The following is a 12,271-nucleotide window of genomic DNA, read 5'->3' on the forward strand; positions in this document are numbered from 1 at the left end:
ATGATTGTGTTATGCTATAGATACTTCTGTGAATATCTGAACATTGCATCCAAAAATAAACTGCTCACATTCTGGACATAACTTTGTAAGGACTGTGCTTGTGTAAATAGTTTCTGAAAAAAGTGTGGCCAGCTCAAATGTTGATTGTTGCGTCATTCGAAACTGGCCGTTCTAAATGAGCGTTCGAAATGAGTGTTCTAATCAAACGGGTGTGGTCGTTTGGGGACCACTGTAGAATGATCACACCATGTGTGATGGTACTGTGAAAGGGTTAACACCTCCCTAATTTGAAATGCAGGCTGCCCCCATGGTTTAACAATATCTCTCCCCCCCAATTTGCATGTGAGCTTTTATCCATGTAGGCTATTGTACATTATTTTAGCCAGCTCCTGTTATTATTTTGGATGTGCATAAAACCTCCTCCATGTAGGTTTAATTCCCCATATGAACTAGAGATAAGATGTGACACTGGTATTTAGAAATATTTCAATTCTGTTCCTGTAACAATTGCTTGTTTTCTGTTTCATTTGATTAAAAAAAACAACACTTTGTAAGCCACCCTTACCATACTATAACGAAAGCTGGTTTAACAACAATGCATCTGATGTCTTTCTTATCCTGGCCATGCATTACCCACGTAGCCTATCCATAAAATATTTCTAAATGGTCTACTTGTGAGGCTTCTGCAATCATGCTTTTGCGTTATTCACAATTCACATAGGCCTACCTGCAGTGCGTTGGTCTACTCCATTCGGCTTGTATCCTTTCCATTTCCAAAGAGAACCTCTATTCCAGTTACCAAAGAAGCGCTCCTGCAAACATATTCAAAATGTTCAGGCCTAATCAATGGTTGGCCTAGGTTATATCTTGCTTTTTGAGAACGTGCCTCACGCATACAATACAATTTACAGGAAGGAGCCTAGTATTTTTTATTTGAGGAGAAGTGTGATGCATAAAGGCCTAATTGAAGCCAACTGCTAAAATGTCTAAACATATTGAGCAAACACTGGATGTTTTTTGTTTTTTTTTACTGTTGCTCTCACTCTTTACTGTAGCCTATGCGATTTAATAAACTGTAGTGTCAATCCACAATGGACTAGGATGAGAATTTTCCAACGCAAGACCATCATTAACCTATAGAACTTGAGACAAACACATGCAATATTAAGCCATGGAAGGCTTTGATTTGCCAGTGAATGGCTAAGCCCTCATCATACCTACAACTTGTTTATTAATTCAAACCCAGCCGTTTCGTGCCACCGCCCCGCCAGCTATTGCGCCCATAATATTTCTGACACACCTACGGACCTCTAAAGCTACCACAACGCTTAGATTCACCATTGCATTAGGTTTGTTATAATAGAACCCAAGTTGACAAATGTCTATGTACTGCAAAATTGACCGGCCAAGACACGCAGGCACACACATACGCACACACAAATAAAAAAACAGACCTTGTTCACTAATGGGAATCCTGCTGTCAGTCTCACTCAATAATTAGCTCCCATTCTGAGGCACTCTCTCTTCAAAAACACATAGACATAAACTTGCTGCTGTCTGTCAGCCTTCTCACTAAATAATCACTCACAGGGCTCTCTTTATCAGTTTCCTCTGCATCTCCCACTCTCTCCTGGTGTCTCGGAAGCGACCCCTGACAGCAAGAATGGTGCTGGCCTGGGATGAGTTGAGCTGAATGATGGCCAGAAACAGCGAGAAGGGACCAATGAGCTGAGAGAGGAGAGTTACAGCTTTACTATTGTGACAAACAACATGGTGGTTCTCATCATCATTCTCCTTATCACATTGCTTTAGTCCCTCCAAAAACTGGATTGTGATGTTTAAAATGTTCTTTGACTTTAACCAAGGCTGATGGTCTAGTCTTTCTGGTAGACAAACTACCAACAAAAGGTATTTTGAACATACTGTCATGAGTTCTGGGAGTATCACATTATTGCCTGTCTGCAATCAGTACTCTGAGCACACTGCATCCGTCCTTCTGTCTGTATCTCAGCTGCAGCTGGACAGATACACAGCCACCTTCCAATGGGCTGTCACTAAATATCAGCGAAAGATAGTTATACTTTCATCCTCTGGTGAATCTGGTACACAATCCCTTAATTCTTTGACTTCCTCCTCATCATCCCTCTGTTCCCACCCTCTCCCTGTGAATCGTGTTCCTTCACTCCAAACTGGAAGGTGATTTCCGTGTCTGATGCCACATTGCCCACCTCTCTAGTCCCACTTTTCCCAGCCTCTCTCTCTCCTTTCACACACCTAGTGGAAGGAAGAATTAGGGCCTTTTCCAGTCAAGTCATGTTTCTCTGTTCAAATGTATCGCTGGTGTGAGAGTGCTAGATTTGCCATTTACAATTTGATTGTCAATTCACAAAAACATTTCTTGAGGATCAAATAAAATAAAAATACAATTGTATTTGTCACATACGCTGAACACAATAGGTGTAGACTCTTCCGTGAAATGCTTACTTACAAGCTCTTTCCCAACAATGCAGAGTTAAAAAGTAAGAAAAGATGAGCAAATATACTTTTTTTTAAAGGAAAGAAAATAGTAACACAATAAAATAATAACGAGGCTATATACAAGGAGTACCGGTACCGAGTCAATGTGCAGGGGTACGAGGTAGTTGGGGTAATTGAGGTATTATGTATGTATAGGTAGGGGTAAAAGTGACTAGGCAACCAGGATATATAATAAACAGAGTAGAAGCAGCGTATGGGTAGAGTGTGTCTGTGTGTTTTGTGTGTGAGCGTATGTAAGGTGGGAGTGTGTTTGTATACTGAATGTGTGTTGCAGTGTCAGTGTAGTATGTGTGAGTGTGTGGGTAGAGTCCAGTGAGTGTGCATATTATTTTTATTTAACTAGGCAAGTCAGTTAAGAACAAATTCTTATTTTACAATGACTGCCTACCACGGCCAAACCCTCCCTTAACCCGGACGACACTGGGCCAATTGTGTGCCGCCCTATGGGACTCCCGATCACGGTAGGTTGTGATCGAACCAGGGTCTGTAGTGACGCCTCTAGCATTGAGAGGCAGTGCCTTAGACCGCTGCGCCACTCGGGAGCCTCAAGACAAAGGAGAGTCAGTGCAAGAATGCCAATGCAAATAGTACGGATAGCCATATGATTAACTGTTCATCTGTCTTATGGCTTGGGGGTAGAAGCTGTTCAGGAGCCTTTTGGACCCAGATTTGGCGCTCCGGTACCGCTTGCCGTGCGGTAACAGAACAGTCCATGACTTGGGTGGCTGGTGTCTTTTACAATTTTTAGGGCCTTCCTCTGACACCCCCTTGTATGGTGGTCCTGGATGGCAGGGAGCTCGGCCCCAGTGATGTACTCAGTGATGTCATCCAAACAATGCTCAAATAATGACAAATTGGGTAGTTAAGACTACCCTCTGTATCGCCTTATGATTGGATGCCAAGCAGTTGCCATACCAGGCAATGATGCAGAAAGTCAAGATGCTCTCAATAGTGCAGCTGTATAATCTTTTGAGGATCTGAGGACCCATGCCAAATCTTTTCAGCCTCCTGAGGGGAAGAGGTGTTGTCGTGCCCTCTTCACGACTGTGTTGGTGTGTTTGGACCATGATAAGTCCTTAGTGTTGTGGACACTGAGGAACGTGAAGCTCTCGACCGCTCCACTACAGCTCTGTCAATGTGAATGAGGGAGTGCTTGGCCCTCTGTTTCCTGTAGTCCATGATCAGCTCCTTCGTCATGCTGATGTTGAGGGAGAGATTGTTGTCCTGGCACCACACGGCCAGGTCTCTGACCTCCACCGTGTAGGCTGTCTCATTGTCGTCGGTGATCAGGCTTACCACCGTCGTGTCGTCAGCAAACTTAATGATGGTGTTGTAGTTGTGCAGTCGTGGGTGATCAGGGAGTACCAGAGGGGACTAAGCATGCACAACTGAGGGGCCCCCATGTTGCTTACCCTCACCACCTGCGGGCAGCCAGTCAGGAAGTTCAGGATCCAGTTGCAGAGGGAGTTGTTTAATCACAGGGTCCTTAGCTTAGTGATGAGCTTAGAGGACACTATGGTGTTGAACGCTGAGCTGTAGTCAATGAACAGCATTCTCACGAAGGTGTTCCTTTTGTCCAGGTGGGAAAGGGCAGCGTGAAGTCCAATAGAGATTGCGGCATCTGTGGATATGATTTCATCATCTGTGGATCTGATTGCGTCATCTGGGGATCTGATTGCGTCATCTGTGGATCTGTTGGGGAGGTATGCTAATTGGAGTGGGTCCAGGGTGTCTGGGATGATGGTGTTGATGTGTGCATTTCAAAGCATTTCATGGCTACAGATGTGAGTGCTACGGGGCGATAGTCATTTAGACAGGTTACCTTGGCGTTCTTGGACAGGGTGGTCTGCTTGAAACATAGTGGTGGTCTTCTTGAAACATGTATGTATTAGACAGATTCAGTACGCACCTGCCATTACAAGGACATAGGCCTATAGTTCTCATGGGTAGTAGCCTACAACTGCAAAGTTTTTTAGGACATCAAGTTTACTGTTGACTGAATACATGGCTTCTAGCAGTGGGTATTATTTTTTTTGCATTAGCAATCTAGTTGATGTGTTTTGAGTTTTAACTTCCTCAGATGCTGAACCCCAAATTTATTAGCCTATGATATTAGTTAGTGCACATAAAGATGTATGCAATTAAACTCTATTAAACAAAAAAAGTCTATATTACGCTATATTACCATAGTGTAATTGTCAACCCAAAATTCATGACAATCTGGATTAGGTGCACATAAAAATATCTATAATCATGCATTCCTGCAAGGATGTGTTTGATTAAACAACTTATTTCTTGAATACCTCAGTGTTCTAGTTATTATAGCTCACTATGAATGACTGTATAAGATGATTACTCATGATTTGAGTCTGACCAAATCATGGGCTGGTGCCACCAACTGTAAAAGTTTGTGACACCAGGGGAAATGTTAGTCTGGAGCACTGTAATAGTAATTAACACTTAGGGTAGGTGTTGATTCAAGGGAACACTAATTTGCAATATAGCCTAAATTGTTAGCTTGGATTTTATAACGTACAGTACCAGTCCAAGGTTTGGACACACCTACTCATTCCAGGGTTTTTATTTATTTATAATATTTTCTTGTAGAATAATAGTGAAGACATCAAAACTATGTAACACATATGGAATCATGTTGTAACACCCTTTGCCTTGAGGACAGCTTTGCACACTCTTGGCATTCTCTCAACCAGCTTCATGAGGTAGTCACCTGGAATGCATTTCAATTAACAGGTGTGCCTTGTTAAAAGTTCATTTGTGGAATTTCTTTCCTTCTTAATGCGTTTGAGCCAATCATTTGTGTTGTGACAAGTTAGGGGGGGGTATACAGAAAATAGCCCTATTTGGTAAAAGACCAAGTCTATATTATGGCAAGAACAGCTCCAATAAGCAAGGAGATACGACAGTCCATCATTACTTTAAGACATGAAGGTCAGTCAATCTGGAGAATTTCAAGAACTTTGAAAGTTTCTTCAAGTACAGTCGCAAAAACCTTCAAGCGCTATGATGAAACTGGCTCCCATGAGGACCGCCACAGGAAGGTGGTGTAAAGTACTTAAGTAAAAATACTTTAAAGTACTACTTAAGTAATTTTTGGGGGTATCTGCACTTTACTTTCCTATTGATATTTTTGACAACTTTTACTTTGCTACATTCCTAAAAACAATCATGTATTTTTTACTACATATATTTTCCCTGACACTTGTTACATTTTGAATGCTTAGCAGGACAGGAAAATGTGGTCTAATTCACATACTTTTCAAGAGAACATCTCTAGTCATCCCTACTACCTCTGCTCTGGCGGACCCACTAAACACATGCTTCTTTGTCAATTCTGTCTTAGTGTCGGAGTGTGCCCCTGGCTATCTGTAAATAAAAATAACAAGAAAATGTGTCCATCTGCTTTGCTTAATATAAGACATTTGAAATGATTCATACTTGTACTTTTACTTTCGATACTTAAGTATATTTTAGCGATTACATTTACTTTTGATACTTAAGCGTAAATATTAAGCTAAATAATTTTAGACTTTTACTCAAGTAGTATATTACTGGGTGACTGTCACTTTTACTTGAGTCATTGTCTATTAAGGTATCTTTACTTTTGATCAAGTATGACAATTGGGTACTTTTTCCACCACCGAGGAAGACCCAGAGTTACCTCTGCTGCAGAGGATACGTTCATTAGAGTTAACTGCACCTCAGATTGCAGCCCAAATAAATGCTTCACAGAGTTCAAGTAACAGACACATCTCAACATCAACTGTTCAGAGGAGACAGTGTGAATCAGGCCTTCATGGTCAAATTACTGCAAATAAACCATTACTAAAGGACACCAATATGAAGAAGAGACTTGCTTGGGCCAAGAAACACAAGCAATGGAAATTAGACCGGTGGAAATCTGTCTTTGGTCTGATGAGTCCAAATTTGAGATTTTTAGTTCCAACCGCTGTGTCTTTGTGAGAAGCAGAGTAGGTGAACGGATGATCTCTGCATGTGTGGTTTCCACCATGAAGCATGGAGGAGGAGGTGTGGGGGTGCTTTGCTAGTGACACTGTCTGTAATTTATTTAGAATTCAAGGCACACTTAACCAGCATGGCTACCACAGCATTCTGCAGCGATATGCCATTCCATCTGGTTTGCGCTTAGTGGGACTATCATTTGTTTTTCAACAGGACAATGACCCAACACACCTCTAGGTTGTGTAAGGGCTATTTGACCAAGAAGGAGAGTGATGGAGTGCTGCATCAGATGACCTGGCCTCCAAAACCACCCGACCTCAACCCAATTGAGATGGTTTAGGATGAGTTGGTCCGCACAGTGAAGGAAAAGCAGCCAACAAGTGCTCAGCATAAGTGGGAACTTCTTCAAGACTGTTGGAAAAGCATTCCAGGTGAAGCTGGTTGAGAGAATGCCAAGAGTGCGCAAAGCTGTCATCAAAGCAAATGGTGGCTACTTTGTTTAACACTTTTTTGGTTAGCACATGATTCCATATGTGTTATTTCATAGTTTTGGTGTCTTCACTATTATTCTACAAAGTAGAACATAGTAAAAAATAAAAACACAGTTATAGTGTTGAGTTGTACTTCCAGTGGTGTTTTTACATTAGCTGGTTAAAAAAGAGTAAGAGGACCATGTCTCATCAGTCACTGGTGCAGAAATGATTGAGAAACACTTTACTGTTCTGCCAATGTTATGTGTCAGCACTAGTGCCTGTGTCTAAGTAGGCTGTGTAGAGTCAGGGTGTATGTGTGGGGCTGGGTTATGTGTGTATGGCTGGTGGCCTGCACAATGATGTGGGCTGGTTTGGATAAAATGCCAGGATTCTTGTCCCAGTCCGCCCCTGACCACACACATACATATACTATATTTGTAAATACACGATGAATATACCGATGTGTAATTCAACACTTACAGAGTTGTGGGGAGCAGCAAATTGACACTACAATGTGTAGCTATCGTCCTGTTCTCTATAATCTCAAATTCAGTGTGTAGTTCATGTGGACTTGCTATCACCACCTAGGGGGAAAAGAAGACACATCTTGCACAACTGTATCAGTGGTTGTTAAAGTTGTGACAGCATTGTGAAGTTCCTCTCTGACATCGAATGCACGTGTTCGTACAACACAGATGTAAGACTCGAGACTACAGCGCTGCTTAAGGCAATGACGGACCCCGGGTTTAAGTTTATCGCCAACATGGTGCACAGAATCCTCAGTCTTCTCGTTCCATCCTCCAAACAAATTACACCAGGCAAAAGCAACGGATCTTTACACTGGAGTCAAAGTGGTCCAAAGTGGGTTGGAGTGCGTCGAAAAGCTGAGGTGTGACAGTGAGTTCGAAGCCGTTTGGGCCACCAGCTCCAAGTAAACGATGATGTTATGCGAGTACAAATCTCCAGCTATATGGTGGACAGTACAGTAGGCCAGCAGGACAGAGGAGAAGAGACCGAGTGTAAAAGACTGTACTTCAGCACGTTGAATGCTGTCATTGGTGAGAATGTCAGAACGATTCTGTCTCGTCCTGACCAGTAAAGGGGTTATTTGTTATTGTAGTTTGGTCAGGACGTGGCAGGGGGTGTTTGTTTAGAGTGTTTCAGGGTTTGTTGGGCTATGTTCTTATGTAAGAGTGGTGTTTGTTTTATGTGTTCCGGGGTTTGTGGTTAATGTTGTATGTTAGTATATTTCTATGTTCGTTCTAGTCTTTCTATTTCTATGTTTAGTTAATGGGGTTGACCTTCAATTGGAAGCAGCTGCTCCTCGTTGCTTCTAATTGAAGGTCCTATTTAAGAGGGGTGTTTTTTTCTATGGGTTTTGTGGGTAGTTGTTTCTTGTTTAGCTGTGTGCCTGACAGGACTGTTATCGTCGTTGTTTTTTGTATACGTTTATTTTGTTTTTCCTTCTTTCTGCTGAATAAAAGATGCGTATACACATTCCCGCTGCATTTTGGTCTAATTCCTACGACACCCGTGACAGATTCAGCGAACGCAACAGCCAACTGGTGTAGTCCTTGTGTGCCCTTGACCCAGAGAGCCATGACTTTCTAGATGTGAAAGAGGTGAAATCACTGCTGGATCTATGCAAAACAAATTTGGTGGAAGCTGAGTTTAGTGTCGCTCGCCAGTTTTTGCAGACTGAAATCGCCTGCTCCAAATGGACCCCACTTGATATCCTGCAATGATTCTCTAGGCCTCTCTCTGCTATGCTTACTACATTGAAACAGGTATTGACTTTTTGGGCGTCCACAGCCACATGAGAGAACTCATTTTCCATTGTGATATATTCCTTTTATTGTGATATAGCATGATATAAGCAGAACTCAATATAATTCCAATGCAAGAACTCAAATAACACCACTGGGTGTAGCTACATATCAGTATGTTTCATCATAGAAATAGATACATTCTATTATGGTTTTCTTGGTAGCCTCTTTGTTTTCGTGGTTGTGAATGGAACTGTACATATTGGAAACGTGTTTATGGTAGGCTGGCTTAATTGATTACTCGAATTTGATCCACAGAAATGTATAATGCCGTAACACAACGTGTTGCTGAACTCATGAGTGGCTAATTTTCCATGTTTGAAGGGGGCAGTGTTTTTGGCAAGACAACTGTGCATTGCTGCATCTCATTGTTTTGGTCATTTGGATCTCCGTTCGCCTTTTGTTTACTGCTAATGTAACTAGCCTAAATATAGATTGTCATGCCTTATCAATCTGATATTTTGTTAACTATGCCTACTACTTGGTACCACTGTTTTCTTCTGTTCACATTCGCAGTTGTCGGTTTGTAATTGGTGAACAACCCCATCTATCTTGTAGCCTATGTTCATTACCAAAACAGCCTTGCTTTAGTGTGTAAGGCACACAGTGTGATGATACTACGGCAATGGAGATAGGCTGCAGATTTTGCGTCAAACTCTCCGTCACTTTAAAAGCACTCAATGGTTCTCGGCATTTAAACTTTGTTTATTGTCGTATGGCGTGATATAAGTATAATTCCAATGCAAGAACGCCGATTTCAACTGCCCCCTTAGTCACTTTATCCTGGCGCCGGGTCTGGGTCAGTGTATATACAGCTTCAACCAGCATTGAATGTGAAACTACATAAAACAAAACAATATTGATTATACAGAACAACATTTATTATGGAGGTATCCCTATCACATTCTTTTAATCTAGCCTTACCACACTCATGTTTCCGATACACATGCTGAGATACAGCCTTTTCTCTCCTCACCAGCATCTGACTGCATGCTCTAAGCGGGGACGTGTGTGATTGGCCAGCATGTGCATGCCATGCAGAGTGAGAGAGCCCGCTTGTGATTGGCCAGCATCTTCTGTGCATGTAGAGTCAATGAATGGACTTCAAGCGCCTCTCATTGGGGTAGGTACCATAGTCTAGTTTTTGTTGTATTAATAGAGTGTCATAGAAAGGAGAAAATTGCAGCCGCTTGCGATATGGATATTGCACATGCCAATATCTCAATTTCAATCTGAATTCGATTAATCGTGCAGCCTTCTATGCGGCCCTTTATGGTGAGCACTGTAATTAGACACAAGTTGGTCAACACAGACAAGCATGTTAGACTGTGACATACTGAGAGACAGTGAAAAGTCAGGTCAAAGACATTGGGTATCATACACAAAACATTATTCCAGAATGATAGCAGGAATATTCCACTAACCATTTGTTCACAGACTGACTAGGATCAGATTTGGACTCCCCGGCAATGGCTCCCCTGATCCTGTGTAGTAAATGGTCACAAGTAGTTCCAGTTGCACTTAAAATTTAAATTGTCAATGAGTAATTACCTAATTAACTGTGAAGATATTCTAATGCATGTCCATAATGAACAAATTAATGAATACAAACCTGTAGCCAGGTCACAGGAAGGAACTGAGGGGGATTTATTGGGGAATGAGGAAGAAAACATTGAAGAGGCGTAAGAATCAAGCAACAAGACTAGGGATTCTGGACAGGACCTCAAAGTAAGGTCTTGGTGGCAAGGCTGGAGCTAGAAGTATAGAGAATCAAATGTCAACGCTGGTTGTCTTCAGAGTGCGAATTACGGGGAGCCGGAGGAGGCTCAGCTCCCCTGAATGAGACATTAGCTCCCCTAAATGCAAATATGTTTTACAGTGGTAAATATGAAACTAAAAGCTTCCAAATGAAACAAACACCCCCAACTCTGTCATGGTTTAAACCATTTACTTCTATGTGGCTGTATATACCGTCTCCATGTCCACTGAGCTAACCACTTAGTAGCGTCAAATTTGACCTCAGCTGAGTTCCTTTAAATGCATGGCTTTTTCTTTGTACTTGCTCATTTTCGCCGTTTGTTTGCCATGAGCCCTTGATAAAAATAGCCTTTATTCCAATGCATTAGATGTATCTGTTGATTTATCATTGTTTGCTTTTGTCAGTCAGTTGTTTAGAGCGCTCATTGATTTGTTTTTCAGGTGCGCGCGGGTATCGGTGTTCTCTATGCTGTCCGTGGCCATAAGAAGTATACCATTTATTTTGCTTTATTATTTTCTATCAATATTTTATTTTCTGGATCAGCTGATGATGGCCTCCAATATCACTAGACAACTATCCTACAGCTACACACCAATGTGCATCCAATCCATCCAACATCAATGACAGTAGGCCTATAGTTGACTCTTTCGGTAAGAAGCATTCGATTTTGCAAAGGCATATGCCTACATTATTTGGGATTTGTGTTGCCCATGAGAACTGTTTTTACATCCAAATGTAATGAAATGTTACATAGGCATAGTTACACTTACAGTACAGTGAATTTTCAGAGATTTCCAATATCCAGGAATCATACAGGATTTAAGTTCAATGTTCTGATGTTGTAATAATTACAAATAACACTGTCATGAATGTCAATGTAAGGAAAGGAAAGTAGTGTTTTGTGTCACACGATCTGAAGACTCCAAGCATTCAATTCATGAATTATGGACAATTCATGAATTATGGACAACTCATGATGTCACGCCCTGGCCATAGAGGTTTTTATTCTCTATTTTGGTTAGGCCAGGGTGTGACTAGGGTGGGCATTCTGTCCTTTTTTCTATGTTTATGTATTTCTTTGTTTTGGCCTGGTATGGCTCTCAATCAGGGACAGCTGTACATCGTTGTCGTTGATTGGGAGCCATACTTAGGTAGCCTGTTTTCCTTTGGGTTTTGTGGGTGATTATTTTCTGTTTTGTGAGTATTACCTGACAGAACTGTTTGGCTGTCGTTTTTGTTATTTTGTTTAAGTGTTCACTAGAAATAAATACATGATGAGCACTATCCACGCTGCGCCTTGGTCTACTCTTTCAGACGGCCATTACACATGAACTATGGTAAACATGTTTTGATTCAACTGGTGTATTATATTGAATGTAGGGTACCTGTTCCACACAAGTTCATGTGTGTAAAATTGCCTCTGCTGAGAGGGTAGGCTACCGGCAGTGGTGTAGGTCTAGTGGAGGGTGAACGCAACTAAACGCAGTTTACTCAGATTTTTCAGAAAAATGGCCACCTATTTTTTTTTATTTTTTTTTAAACCACATTAATGGCTACCGGTAGCCCCAGTTGAAGTTCATGCTAATAGGCCTACACATTGTAGCCTAGTCTAGTAAATTGGCTGTGTGTTTTAGGGTGACCATCCCATTTTTCCCTGGACAGTTTCAGACCCATTTGGGGGGTGTCCCGACTTC

Source organism: Salmo salar, chromosome 19, assembly GCF_965601325.2.
Source record: "Salmo salar chromosome 19, fSalSal1, whole genome shotgun sequence".
In the NCBI taxonomy this organism is placed as follows: domain Eukaryota; kingdom Metazoa; phylum Chordata; class Actinopteri; order Salmoniformes; family Salmonidae; genus Salmo; species Salmo salar.